Source organism: Saccopteryx bilineata, chromosome 4 (assembly GCF_036850765.1).
Source record: "Saccopteryx bilineata isolate mSacBil1 chromosome 4, mSacBil1_pri_phased_curated, whole genome shotgun sequence".
NCBI lineage: Eukaryota > Metazoa > Chordata > Mammalia > Chiroptera > Emballonuridae > Saccopteryx > Saccopteryx bilineata.
Window position 1 is genome coordinate 231,709,419 of NC_089493.1, and position 15,088 is coordinate 231,724,506.

At 42.1% G+C, this 15,088-nt stretch overlaps 1 protein-coding gene across 2 annotated transcripts in view; it reads left to right on the forward strand.

The window, feature by feature from the left end:
• The first annotated feature begins 6,673 nt into the window (after positions 1–6,673).
• Positions 6,674–15,088, forward strand: part of MACIR (macrophage immunometabolism regulator) — a 54,997-nt gene continuing 46,582 nt past the window's right edge. For both annotated transcript variants that reach the window (XM_066273955.1, XM_066273950.1), the window contains exon 1: positions 6,674–6,814. The gene's annotated coding sequence lies outside the window, so the exon portion shown is untranslated. The remainder of the gene's footprint in view (positions 6,815–15,088) is intronic.

Sequence of the window (15,088 nt, forward strand, 5' to 3'; positions counted from 1 at the left end):
TTAATGGAAGGATGGTTTCCTTACCTCTTTGTTCTACTTGTATTACTAAAAAATTGATTGTCAAATCTGCTCAGCATAGATTCCTAGCATTTCTCTTTCTGTTTTCAGTTTGAAGAGAATATTTTACTACAAAATCTGTCTAGATTGAATCCTGCCCAATTTTTAATTCTTGCTTTCCTCTCCTCAAACTAAAGATAAGCCATTAAATATTTCTCACCTTCAGTGGCACCTTTAATAATAATAATAATAATAATAACAATAAAGCCTTGGCCATTTGGCTCAGTGGTAGAGCTCGGACCAGCTTGTGGATGTCCAGGGTTTGATTCCCAGTCAGGGCACACAGGAAAAGCGCCTATCTGCTTCTCCACACCTCCTCCTCTTGCCTCTCTCTTTTTCTCTCTTCTCCTCCCTTCCCACAGCCACGGCTTGATTGGAGTGTGTTGGCCTTGGGTGCTGAGGATGGCTCCATGGCCTCTGACTCAGGCGCTTAAAAAAAAAAAAAAAAAAAAAAGACTGGTTACAAAAGAACAAGGGCCACAGATGGGCAGAGCATTGCCCCCAAGTGGGCTTTCCAGGTGGGTCTTGGTGGGGCACATGCAGGAATCTGTCTCTAGCTGCCATCCTCTCACTAAAAAAAATAAAAAGTAAATGAGCACAAGCAAAAACAGAGCAGATGGGAGTAGAGGACGTCAGGAAGGAATATAAAATTATTTAATTATATTTCCCAGAATTTTATAAGAAATAAAATATGCAAAAAGAAAAATGTTAAGCCTATTTATTATTCAACATGGTTTTAAACAGCAGAAGTTCTAGTCAAGTAATTCAGCTACAGGCCATTCATTTATGTGGAGGCGTTCTTTTCAACTTCATCATAAATGATCTGGTCTAGTTCTTCCGAGAGCCCTGGGAGGCTAGCAGACCAGGTATTATCATTCTCACTTGGCAGAGAAGGAATTTGACATCAGAGAGTTTGTCAGAGGAAACGCAGTGAGTCAGTGACAAAGCTAGAAAAGGAGCTCAGGTATCCCAAGCCCTTTGCCTTTTTCTCTCATGAACCATCTGTCAGTGTGTAGCTCTCTCCTCTCTCTTTATTAGTTTAAGTTTCTAACCTTGCAGAGTGGCTGTAGTTCTCAAGGAATATCATTTGGTTTTTGTTTTTTTTTTAATAAATAAATTTTTATTTTAATGGGGTGACATCAATAAATCAGGGTACATATATTCAAAGAAAACATGTCCAAGTTATCTTCTCATTCAATTCTGTTGCATACCCATCACCCAAAGTCAGATTGTCCTCCGTCACCTTCTATCTAGTTTTCTTTGTGCCCCTTCCCTCCCCTCTCCCCCTCTCTGTCCTTCCCCCCCCCCCCCCGTAACCACCACACTCTTGGTCATGTCTCTTAGTCTCGTTATTATGTCCCACCAATATATGGAACCCTGCAGTTCTTGTTTTTTTTTCTGATTTATTTATTTCACTCCATATAATGTTATCAAGATCCTACCATTTTGTTGTAAGTGATCCGATGTCATCATTTCTTATGGCTGAATAGTATACCATGGTGTATATGTGCCACATCTTCTTTATCTAGTCATTTTTTTTTACAGTGATTAAAGCCTTTAAGCAAACTCTTGGCCAATACAGCAAGAATCCATAAAAGAGTAGTGTCCTTAACATGTTCACCAAGTCCAAGTTGGCCCCAAAACCATGCCAAATCCCTGAAAAATGCAACCCAACCCCAGTTCAGTCTGTTAGGAGCTGTCCCAAGGAGCAGGAGTCCAGGAAAAGTTCACATCCAGGAAAAGACCGCATGGCACTGGAATTGTCACAATTCTATACTTTGCAGCTCACATCCAAGTCCCAATGACCGCTGCTTCTAGCTGGTAATGATTCAGGTAGACTGGAAAAGCCATCTGCAGCATGTGTGGAGATGGAGCTTCTGTTCTCCTCTGCCTGGAGAGATGAGACCAGGTTGCTTTTCCCTGGAGCTCTGTGACTGTGGCGTGGTAAAGAGAACCTTGAGATACACTAAGCTGGGTGGCAAAGGTAGATTCATAATAGAAGTTGGCAAAAGGGGGAAAGAGAACTCTAAATTAGGAGTAGGTCCCAGCCTGAAATATGAGTGGGGCATTGAGGTAGGAGGAATAAAGGAAACACTATATATTAAACAAAGCAGCAGAAAATAGGACTATCAACACCCACAACAGAGATCTTTGAGGGAAGAATAAAAAACCTGACCATTCAGGCAAGACATAGTTTAAGTGGCCCTTGTGCAAATGAGATCAGTTTACCTGCTTCTTGGAAGAAATACCCTAGGCTTGTCCACAGTGTCGTAGATGGGGCCGATGGCCCTGGGCACCTTCAGCCTTCAGTGGCAAACCCCAGCATTCTGGGCAAGGTTAAGTCATAGGTGGCTGGAGCAGGGCTGGAAGAGACTAAACCCTCCCTTAGAGGAGCGAGGGGGAAGCCTACCTTCCAGTGTCCCTGTTTCCTCACAGCAGAGGCATGTAAGTCTGGCAGGCTTTAGCTCAATGACCTTCCTTTCCATTATTGAAGCAGGACCCAGATGGCATCCTATGAGACCCCTTTGGGGCATTGGAGCCTTTAAGGGTGTATCCTAAAAGCTGGTAATTCCCCTGATCTCTATTGGGCTTTTTCTGCCTCTTGGTATCTTAAAAGCCATGCTCAGAAGATCTCTCTGAGGGGTTTGAAGATTCCCATCCGCCTATATAAATCTTTTCATTATATCTGGAGCTATTTGGAAAAAGACAAAACAGTATTATTAGCTGCATCAAATAAAGAAGGTAGTAGTTTGCAGAAGAAAAAGATTTGGCATCTCCTGTTCATCAGCATTGAAAAGAAATTTAAAAAAATTTTTAAGAAAAAAGCATGATATGGTAGACCTGTAGGAGTTCCAGGATATGACTTCTCCCTTTTAAATTTCTTTAAATTGACCTTAAAATATTTGCTGGGTACACTTTAATAATACCTTAACTTTAAAGATTGTAAGAATGACAAAATACAGTAAATGCTTTTGCTCCATATGTAGGAGCATTTTCAGTTTAACCAGTTTAGGAAATCCAATAATAGAACAATGCATACAGACAATGAGCTATAACATGCTTAGCAGCCTCTCCTGTTCTGACAGAGGTTACTATAAATCCAGAATAGGTATCCACTGTAACATGGACATAGGACTGTTTGCCAAAAGAAGGTATATGAGTAACATCCATTTGCCAAAGTTGTCCTGGTAGGGGTCCTTGAGCGTTAACTCCAAATGAAGGGGCAGATTGTAGAATAGGACCCCTTGGACAAGATTTCCCAATCTGCCATGCTGCTTCCCGAGAAAGTTGAAACTGTTTACACAGGGCTGCAGCGTTCTGGTGATGAATAGTATGAGACTGAATTGCTCGATCTGTCATGGTTGCTCCAAATAATTTTCTTTTGGGTAGCTTGATCAATAAGGGCATTCCTAGTCCCTGTCCGGTTGGCTCAGTGGTAGAGCGTTGGCCTGGCATGCAGGATTCCCGGGTTCAATTCCTGGCCAGAGCACACAGAAGAAGCGCCCATCTGCCTCTCCATCCCTCCCCCTCCCCTTCCTCTTTGTCTCTCTCTTTCCCTCCTGCAGCCAAGGCTCCACTGGAGCAAAGCCGGCTGGGGCACTAAGGATGGCCACGTGGCCTCTGCCTCAGGTGCTAGAATGGCTCTAGTTGCAACAGAGCAACACCCCAGATGGGCAGAGCATCCCCCCCTGGTAGATGTGCCGGATGGATCCCCGTCGGGCGCATGCGGGAGTCTGTCTGACTGCTTCCCTGTTTCCAACTTCAGAAAAATACAAAAAAAAAAAAAAAAAAAAAAAGGGCATTCCCTTATGCTAAAGCTCCAGGGAGCATGGAGTGAGCTCAAGTATGTCCTATAAAACATGGAGCTCTATGTTGACATACAAGTCTTTGAAGAAGGAGGACCTGCTGAAATAGTTCATCAGCATTTGTCCCTAAGACAGCAGTCTTTATAGTGGAAACACCATAAGTAAATATTTGCTGTCTGTATATAGATTAAAGGGGGAATATGGAAAATGCTGAAAAGCCATGACAATGGCATATAATTCTAGACTTTGAGCTGATTTTAAGTTGACAGTTTCAGTATAAAGTTGTCCAGTGATTTGCAAGAGCAATTGCCATTTAGTGGAAGTTTCCCAGAGCCATTGTTGTTGATCCTTTGAAAAAAGGAACAACAATAAATTTGAGGCTCAAAACCTCTAAGCTGTAAGGATCACCTGTGCCCCTTGATAATCCAGGAGGCAACAAGATCAAAATATGGAAGTGTATTCCATGGGCTATTAGATGGTTCAATGTGCCCAAGCTATAGCTTGGCTTGTACAAGTATATACAATGTGCCAAGCTATAGCTTGGCTTGTATAGTATAGCTGCTCTTGTACAAATTGAGCAGCTGCCCTAAGTTTCTCCTGAGAAAGGTGCCATTGGTCTACCCATACAGGATTATCTGATTTCCATGTAATTGGGTCTGCACAATGCATTATTGTGGTTGCAGGAGCTACCAAGGCCCCTATGCTAAATTTTGATATCCTAATCCACACCTTCTGGTATTGGGTGCCACTTCTATGGGGGTGAGAATTTCTCGCTGTTCTTTCCCTAGACCCCTGGTGGGCAAAAATCCCTGATCAAGCATCTGAGTACTGACTAAACCATTCGGACTGACAAGCAACGCTCCCATATTCTTCAAAACATCTCTACCCCACAAATTAACTAGCCATCCAGGGAGCACATAAGGCTTAAAAAATTCAGAATGACCTTCTTAATCTTACCAATGTAGAAAACTAGAACTTTGTTGAGGGGATTTACTCTGCCCTATACCTTGTAATTCTGTGGCTGCTGCATGAGTGGGCCAGGAAGAAGGCCAGTGTAGCTTAGCAATAACAGATACATTAGCTCGAGTATCTAAAAGTCCTTTAAATTTATGCTCATGTATTGTTAGTTCCATTTCAGGGCGTTCCTGACCTTTTTAAAAAAAATCCAATTGGCAAAATCAGAGGAGCCGAATCACCAATTTGCTTGGGGCCCCTTTTGCAGAATGTGGCCTGAGAAGCAGAATTAGCATCCTTATACTATTCTTCTAACTGCCTGAATTAGCCGTGAGACACACTTTTTTTTTTATTATTAATTTTGATGGGGTGGCATTGATAAAATTGTCTTCTGTCACCTTCTGGTTTTTTTTGTGCCCCTCCCCTCCCCCAACCCCCTCCCTCTCCTCCCCCCACTCTGTAACCCCAACACTGTTGTCCATGTCTCTGAGTCTCATTTTTATGTCCCACCTATGTATGGAATCATATAGTTCTTAGTTTTTTCTGATTTACTTATTTCGCTCAGTATAATGTTATCAAGGTCCATCCATGTTGCTGTAAAAGATCCGATGTCATCATTTCTTATGGCTGAGTAGTATTCCATAGTATATATGTACCAAAGCTTTTTAATCCACTCGTCCTCTGATGGACACTTGGACTGTTTCCAGATCTTTGCTATCGTGAACAATGCTGCCATAAACATGGGGGTGCATTTCTTCTTTTCAAACAGTGCTATGGTGTTCTTGGGGTATATTCCTAACAGTGGTATAGCTGGGTCAAAAGGCAGTTCGATTTTTAATTTCTTGAGGGATCTCCATACTGTTTTCCACAGTGGCTGCACCAGTCTGCATTCCCACCAGCAGTGCAGGAGGGTTCCCTTTTCTCCACATCCTCGCCAGCACTTATTGTGTGTTGTTTTTTTGATGAGTGCCATTCTGACTGGTGTGAGGTGATATCTCATTGTGGTTTTAATTTGCATTTCTCTAATAATTAGTCATGTTGAGCATTTTTTCGTATGCCTATTGGTCATCTGTGTGTCCTCTTTGGAGAAGTGTCTATTCATTTCTTTTGCCCATTTTTGGATTGGATTGTTTGTCTTCCTGGTATTAAGTTTTACAAGTTCTTCATAAATTTTGGTTATTAACCCCTTATCAGACTCATTGTCAAATATATTCTCCCATTGTGTAGTTTGTCTTTTTATTCTGTTCTTATTGTCTTTAGCTGTGCAGAAGCTTTTTAGTTTGATAAAGTCCCATTTGTTTATCCTGTCTTTTATTTCACTTGCCTGTGTAGACAAATCTGCAAATATATTGCTGCGAGAGATGTGAGAGAGCTTACTGCCTATGTTTTCTTCTAAGATGCTTATGGTTTCACGGCTTACATTTAAGTCTTTTATCCATTTTGAGTTTATTTTTGTGAATGGTGTAAGTTGGTGCTCTAGTTTCATTTTTTTGCAGGTAGCTGTCCAATTTTCCCAACACCATTTGTTGAAGAGGCTGTCTTTACTCCAATGTATGCTCATACCTTCTTTGTCAAATATCAGTTGTCCATAAAAGTGTGGGTTTATTTCTGGGTTCTCAGTTCTGTTCCATTGATCTATATGCCTGTTCTTATGCCAGTACCATGCTGTTTTGAGTACAATGGCCTTATAGTATAACTTGATATCTCATTTGGTTTTTGTAATTCATGAAAACGTATGTTACAAATTAGAAGTATTTTAGTTAGTTCATGGAAATTCTGGTAGCTTGATTGGATTCCAGAAGTCTTCATTCAAAGAAAAATATATAGCTCAATTTGTCTTTTATTTATTCAGCTGATGTCACAACTCTTTATAGTATGTTTGTGGGAAGAGAAGTGGATGAAGATCTGGAAGGCTTGTCTGCCTTAGCCCTGTCCTCTACTGGTCCACAACCCAGTGGGCAGATCAGCCACCCTCCTCTACCCACAGTTGCCTCAAGGTAAGACTGAAAATAACATCTACTTTTCCTGCTTTACCAATTTTTTGTTTATTTTTTTGTTTGATAAGCAAAAATAAGATGATACTCAGGAGAGTGCTTGGTAAATTGTAAAACACAACACCAAGGTAAGATACTATTATTTCATCAATACACAGAACAGGTGAAGAGATATCTCTCAGACTAATGTAAGGGAGAAAGTGAAACGACAATGAAGACACTTCAGCCTTACCTGATGTTAACATTTATTTGCTTGAATGGGTGATACAAGTTGTTGACCTTATGTAAAAATTTCCACTACAAAAGCAGCTGAAAGGTGTGCATTTACAATTAGCTAGGGGTGTGTTTCCAGAGTACAAAAGTACACCAGCAAGGTCACATTTCTAATCCTCAAAGATAAGAGTAACAGGGAGCAAGCAGTAGGATTAATTCCAAATTCACTATAATTTGGTAATTTACTAGTTGTTTTTAGACTTTCTATCTTGTTTCTGGGTTTTCAAATTTTCTTACCAATGAACAGCATTTTTGGAAGAGAAATTAGTAAACTCGTGTGTGTGTGTGTGTGTGTGTGTGTGTGTGTGTGTAAACACAGGCAAGAATGAAATGTTTAGAGAAAATTTTAATTGTTCCAGAGTTATCACTCATGGAAAATTCATGGAGGAAAGAATACCATGTGATGCCCAGCCTGAACTACTCATCTATAAGGCCTGACTAAAACGTGATACAATAGAAGTTTTAAAAAATTTAAGTTTTCTGCTCCACTTTGGTGCAGGGAGAAGAGAGCAGGCCACCAAAGTAACACGCATCTGTGTGGTGGGGTCCTACTCATGGCTGTCCAAATGTCCCTCAGTGCTTTTGCAGTACTGAAGACGATGTCACCCTACCTATATATCTTTGGTCACCCTACCACCGTCCCTGGCTTTTGAAATTCTTTTACTTAATAGTTCTCAGATAAGAAATTTAGATCTATAAAAATAGATAGGAGTGAATAGAAAAGACAGAAAAAGAAAAGAATTGATTAAAAAAAATTTTTTTTTCTGAGATTGGAAACGGGAAGCTAGTCAGACTCCTGCATGCACCCAACCGGGATCCACTAGGCATGCCCACCAGGGGGCGACGCTCTGCCCACCAGGGGGCGATGCGCTGCCCATCTGGGGCGTCACTCTTGCATTCTAGCGCCTGAGGCAGAGGCCACAGAGCCATCCTCAGTGCCCGGGCCAACTTGGCTCCAATGGAGCCTTGGTTGCGGGAGGGGAAGAGAGAGACAGAAAGGAAGGAGAGGGGGAAGGGTGGAGAAGCAGATGGGTGCTTTTCCTGTGTGCCCTGGCCAGGAATTGAACCTGGGACTCTTGCAAGAATTGATTTTTAAATTGAAAAAGTACCATAGAAAACAATTATTCTTCCAATTGCAAGATAACTTTTTTTTTTTTTACAGAGACAGAGAGAGAGAGAGAGTCAGAGAAAGGGATAGACAGGGACAGACAGACAGGAACGGAGAGATGAGAAGCATCAATCATTAGTTTTTTGTTGCACATTGCGACACCTTAGTTGTTCATTGATTGCTTTCTCATATGTGCCTTGACTGTGGGGCTGCAGCAGACCGAGCAACCCCTTGCTTGAGCCAGCAACCTTGGGTCCAAGCTGGTGAGCTTTTGCTCAAACCAGATGAGCCTGCACTCAAGCTGGCGACCCCAGGGCCTCAAACCTGGGTCCTCAGCATCCCAGTCCGACGCTCTATCCACTGCGCCACTGCCTGGTCAGGTGCAAGATAACTTTTATTAATATTTTTATTTTTTATTACAGTTGACATACAATATTATGTTAGTTTCAGGTGTACAGCATAGTGGTTAGACATTTATATACTTACAAAGTGATCACTCACATCAGTCTAGTACCCACCTGACACCATACATACTTATTACAATATTATTGACTTCACTTCCTATGCATACAACTCTTTTTGTTCTCTTTTTTTTAGACAGAGAGAATTTGGAGTTTTTTTGTTATTATTATTTTTATTTATTTATTCATTTTAGAGAAGACAGAGAGAGAGAGAGAGAGAGAGAGAGAGAGAAAGAGAGAGAGGGAAGGGTGGGGAGGAACAGGAAGCATCAACTCCCATATGTGCCTGACCGGGCAGGCCCAGGGTTTTGAACCGGCGACCTCAGCATTCCAGGTCAATGCTTTATCCACTGTGCCACCACAGGTTAGGCTCTTTTTGTCTTTCAAGACCACCTTCTTACTTTAATTTTTTACTAAACACTCATCCAAAATACGGTCTCTTCACATGAAGTGTTGGTAGCACCTACTAGGCTTGATTGAATAGTTGATAATAAACTGTTCATTTACAACAGTTATTAATGCAGCTCCTCTGGATGTTAGTAGCAATTACTTGGAAAAAATTTTCAATGATTAATTAAATCTTGAAATAAGCTTAGATTAAACAAAGTTAAATGGGCTTCCTTAATGTAGGAACCCTCACAGCCTTTAAAAATGATTACAAGTCTGTGATTCTTTCAATGGAGAATTTAATAGACAGTATTCTCCAAACATATTTGACCATAAAATACCTTTCTCTTGGGAAAGAAAGATAATTTAGGAATTGATATTAGCATGGTTGTTTTCTAATGGCCTTTAAAATAGGCTGGATCTGAATTACAATCCAAGTTTTAGTCCTAGCTCTGCTATTATTACTATGTCTCTGGACATGCCACAAAAACCTTTCTGAGCCTCAATATCCTTATTGTAAATGAGAATAAGAATACTGTACTTAACTTCCAATAGTAATTATCAGATAATAAAAAAACCACCTCTGTGAAAGTGTCCTGTAAATTGCAAGGCATTTTAAATATATAAGCATGGTGAAAATAATGGGTACAGCATTTTTTTTTTACCTATGCATTTTGGAGAGAGGAGAGAGAGAGATAGAGAGAGGGAGAAGGGGGAGAAGGAGCAGGAAGCATCAGCTCCCATATGTGCCTTGACCGGGCAAACCCAGGGTTTCAGACCAGCGACCACAGCGTTCCAGGTCGACACTTTATTCACTTGCCACCACAGGTCAGGACTGTACAGCATTAAAAGTCAGTCTCACCAAGAAAGTTTCACCTACCCTCTCTTTTTAAAAAATGTTGGCTCAGCGGTAGAGCATCGACCTGGCGTGCAGGGGACCTGGGTTCGATTCCCGGCCAGGGCACATAGGAGAAGCACCCATTTGCTTCTCCACCCCCACCCCCTCCTTCCTCTCTGTCTCTCTCTTCCCCTCCCGCAGCCAAGGCTCCATTGGAGTAAGGATGGCCCGGGCGCTGGGGATGGCTCCTTGGCCTCTGCCCCAGGCACTAGAGTGGCTCTGGTCACGGCAGAGCGATGCCCCGGAGGGGCAGAGCGTCGCCCCTGGTGGGCGTGCTGGGTGGATCCCGGTCGGGCGCATGCGGGAGTCTGACTGTCTCTCCCCGTTTCCAGCTTCAGAAAAATACAAAAAAAAAAAAAAGGAAAAAAAAAGGAAAAAAATGTTCTTTGACATTAGATTAATGCTGTATAATAATCAGATTTCCTGATTCAGCAAAGGAGAGTTGTTCTCTTCCAAACTATTCAGGTAATGAAGTATTAATTTTAGGAGAAATAACTGTAAAGTAATGAGGCAAATGTTTCCATGTGGTTCACTTTTTTATAACAATATCAAATGTGAATTCTTGCATAGTACTTACTGACTTAGAAATGATGAATATTAAAAAATAGGCTTCATCATTGTTGATTAAATACCAGACGATCATTTTCCTCACTTGGGTCAGCAGTCAAACATTAAGAAATGAAGGGAAATAATTATATGAGTAAATAATAAAATGATTTTAGGCTTCATCCTCCTAGCATCAACTAGGTGGAAAGTGGAGATATTATTAGCCCTGTAAAAGGCCAATAAGCAGGTTGTAGAAGAGTGAAGAAGCAGAGGTCCTAAGACATTTAGTTAGCATTACTGAAATAGAGTGAGTTGGTTGATAATATTCCCTTAAACAAAATATAATTGATATCGGCTGATTTTTGCCCTTCCTCTGAATTCATCTGTTGAAGTCTTAATCCTCAATATGTCAGAATGGAACTGTATTTGGAGAGAGGGTCTTTAAAGTGGTAATGAAGGTAGGCCCTGGCCCGTTGGCTCAGTGGTAGAGTGTCGGCCTGGCGTGCAGGAGTCCCGGGTTTGGTTCCCGGCCAGGGTACACAGGAGAAGCGCCCATCTGCTTCTCCACCCCCCCCCCTCCTTCTCTCTATCTCTCTCTTCCCCTCCCGCAGCCAAGGCTCCATTGGAGCAAAGTTGGCCCAGGCGCTGAGGATGGCTCCATGGCCTCTGCTTCAGGTGCTAGAATGGCTCTGGTTGCAACACAGCAATGCCCGGATGGCCAGAGCATCACCCCCTGGTGGGCGTGCCGGGTGGATCCCGGTCGGGCGCATGTGCGAGTCAGACTGCCTTTCCATTTCCAACTTCAGAAAATACTAGAAAAAAAAAAAGATAAAGTGGTAATGAAGGTAAAATGAGATGATATAGGCGGGCCCTAGTCCAATATGACTGATGATCTTTTATGAAGAAGAGACATATGAATACAGACTCTACATAGACTAAGAGGAGAATCTCTGAGAACACAGTCAGAAGACAGCCATTTATAAGCCAAGGAGACAAGCTTTAGAAGAAAGCAAACCTGGCAAGACTTTGATCTTGGAAGAACAAAAAATAAGTTATGAATAACTTCTGTATGGTTATACATGATTCATGTTTTAGGCAAATCTAATCTTTTACATACCATTGCTTTCTGTTCTTTTCTTTTCTTTTTTATGTGAGAGGAGGGGAGATAGCGAGGCAAACTCCTGCATGCAACCCAACCGGGATCTACCTGGCAACCCCATCTGGAGCCGATGCTTGAGCTCCAAGCTATTTTTTAGCACCTGAGGCTGATGAGCTCCAGTGGAGCTATCCTCAGTGCCCAGGGTCACACTTGAACCAATAGAGCCACTGGCTGTAGGAGGGGAAGAAGGAGAGAAAGGGGAGACAGGAGGGGGAGAAGCAGATGGTCACTTCTCCTATGTGTGCTGACCAGAAATTGAACCTGAGACATCTATACACTGGGCTGATGATCTATCCACTGAGCCACTGTCCAGGGCCTACCATGGCTTTCTAATAAAAGTTTATGTGGCTACCTCTTAAGTGAGTTCCTGACTCTGAATGTCTTAATTGTTCCTTCATTAGAGGAACAGTAGAATACAATAGTTAAGAAAAAGATTTGTAGCTAGAAAGCCTGGAATCCACTCCTGGTCCCGCTACTGTATCAATTCATTTTTTTTATTTTTTATTTTTTTAATGAGAGAGAAAGGGACAGACATAGATAGACAGATAGGAAGAGAGAGAGCATCAGTTCTTCATTGTGGCTCCTTATTCTCCTTAGTTGTTCATTGATTGCTATCTCATGTGTGCCTTGATGGGAGGGGGCTGGGGTAGTCTATAGCTGAGCCAGGGACCCCTTGTTCAAGTCAGCAAACTTGGGCTCAAGCCAGTGACCATGGGGTCATATCTATGATCCTTCGCTCAATCTAGTGACCCCACGCTCAAGCTGGTGAGCCTACACTCAAGCCAGATGAACCCACGCTCAAACCAGCAACCTCAGAGCTTTGAACCTGGATCCTCAGCATCCCAGGCCAACGCTCTATCCAGTGAGCCACCACCTGGTCAGGTTCTATCAATTCATTCTTAAGTTGCTATACAAATAGTTTCCATTTTGTAGTTGTTGTGAAAGTTAACTGAGATAATGGATGTAAAGTTTGGCTATGGTCCTAAAGGACTATAATACAGACATTGAATTTGCAATTCATATATTGAACACCAGATGGCAGTGTGGTCATCCAAGGTTAGGTCGTTGTGTTGTCATGTTGATGAGCTAATGTAAATGAATATCCCAACCAAATTCTAGAAGGGTAACCAAATTGTAGAAGATTTCTATGGAAGTCAGATAAATTTAAAACATCCATGAAAATAACTATATAGAAGCTCACAGAAATATGCATAAACAAAGCTTTAATAAAATACATCTGATTAACATTACTTGCTTTACATCACTAATTATTCAAATCATTGCTTCATGGTTTATTAGCTGAATAACCTTGGTCAAGTTACTTATTTTTTTCTAAGCCTAAGTTTTCTTATCTGTAAAATAACATATATACTTAACCAAATTTTGTGGAGCTCCTACCATATGTCAGGCATTATTCTCAGAGCTGGGGATAGAGCACTTAGAAAAAGGATAGAAATTGTTGCCTTCATGATGCTTATACTCTAAGTTACTAGTATATAGTGAATAATCAGAGAACCTCTATTATATAAAATTATATACTGGTTGTTTACCAGGATGTTAAAGACTCTACCTTAGTCTTCACTGAATCCCCAAGGGAGGCCTGTAACAAAAAAAATAGGTATCTTTACATTTTGTCGCAACGTATTTGATAGACTGTTGATGCAGCAGTATCTGCAGAAAGAGGGGTCAAAGCTGCAAAGCTCAGCTCAGGGCTTCTCTGAAGCATATAAGAGAACCTGGGTAGGTTGGGGGAAAAAGGATTGTTTTTAAAGAGCATTTATTTGGAGAAAGTTATTGAAGGACTGTGTATCCACACCTTAGTGAAGATAGGGTGATGTTTCTTGTCACCTGAGAAAGGGGTCTTCCCTTCACTGGGAAGGCTTGGCAGAAGTGCCCTGGAGTTGAGGCACATACAGACTGCAGGAGGGGCTGTGGCTGCGCAGGCCTGAGGACGCAGAGTGGAGGGGAAAGAGCTGCGTTGGAAACAGAGTGCCCTCCTACAGCCGACTGGCAAAGGTGACCAGAGCTTCTCATGGGCCGATGTGACCTCTGGGGAATGCCTATCTGGAAGGACAATATGATACCCACTGTTAGAAGATAAACTGAGGCACATTAATATTTTCAAGAGTTCATTTGAGCAAACCGATTGGAATCGGGCAGTGCCAAACTGGAAGTGGGTAGCAGTTCTCTGTGGACAGGCGCTAGGGGGGAGGCTGTTCCTAGAACAGACCCAGAAGCAAAGCAAGGAAATTATTTGGAAAAACCTAGTCAGTTGCTTGTGATTGGTTAGTTTTCAATTTAATTTTCTCAATGAGTGCATTTATAGAAATTGAATCTGGCTTACACTTCTGTTTACTTACATAGGCTTCCAAGACATCAGAGCCACCTCTGTCTAAGGGCCTCCTTGTTTAATGCCACTAACACTGTAAAGAAGATGGACGGCCAGATAGCTGCCCAGAGCATGAGGGAGGAATGAGGACTACTCGGGGTGAGGCGCTGGGACATCAGAGTGTGGGGGCCCCAGCAGCCCTGTCTTTGAGGAGCTAGATTAGAAAAAGAATCAGCACTGGGGACCCCCCTCGCCAAGAGGGGCCAGAGGTTACGTCGGCCAAGTAGCGCTTTTCTGTCCTTTCTTCTGCCACTCACACTTCAGTTCTGAAGTGAGGGTGAGAGGCGTTGCCCACAGAGGTCAGTGGGAAGAAGATAGCCCCCCACTGTGGCAGGGGTGGAGCACTGCCATGACAGGAAGTTTGTAATGTTAATCATTATACAGCACTCAACATATTAATGGTTAAAATGAGACTATTCATGTGCCTAGAAGGGATTACAACACTTACATTATTATTAAGATTCTAAACATTAATATAGGATTTGCCTGAGATTCCATGCACAGATGGGGAAATACAATACTTAGGTCTCCGAGTGAAAGTAGACTTAACATATACAGTACTTACGACAGTCAACGTTTTTGATTTTCATCATTGTTTTAAAATCAACCCTTGTAATTTGTTTGACTCTAAGTGGTACAGCTTTTATACTGAAGACAGGAAGGTTTGTCAAAATAGTGTCCCATGAAGAGTGGACCAAGCAGAACTCACACTATTCCTCAGTTCCTTCGCATCCCTCCACAGCTAGATTGGCTCTGCTCTTTAGGCTCCAAAGGAGGGAAAGTTTCTTACCTGAATGTCTGGTTCAGACCTCCTGGTCTCAGCACGTAGTCCTGTGAGCTGTGGGGATGATGGCTCACCTCCACACACCTGGCCGTCCGTGAGTATTGGTAGAATGAGTATACCCATGAAGTTCTCCAGCAATATGAGGGGGATTGTATTACTTCTAGGATTTGGGGCATGAACAAACTCGGGTCACAAAGGTAAGAATGGTGTGATCTGAATCATGCCTTCAGGACTGTTTCTTTCCCACAAGACTGTGGGGCGTTTTCACCACA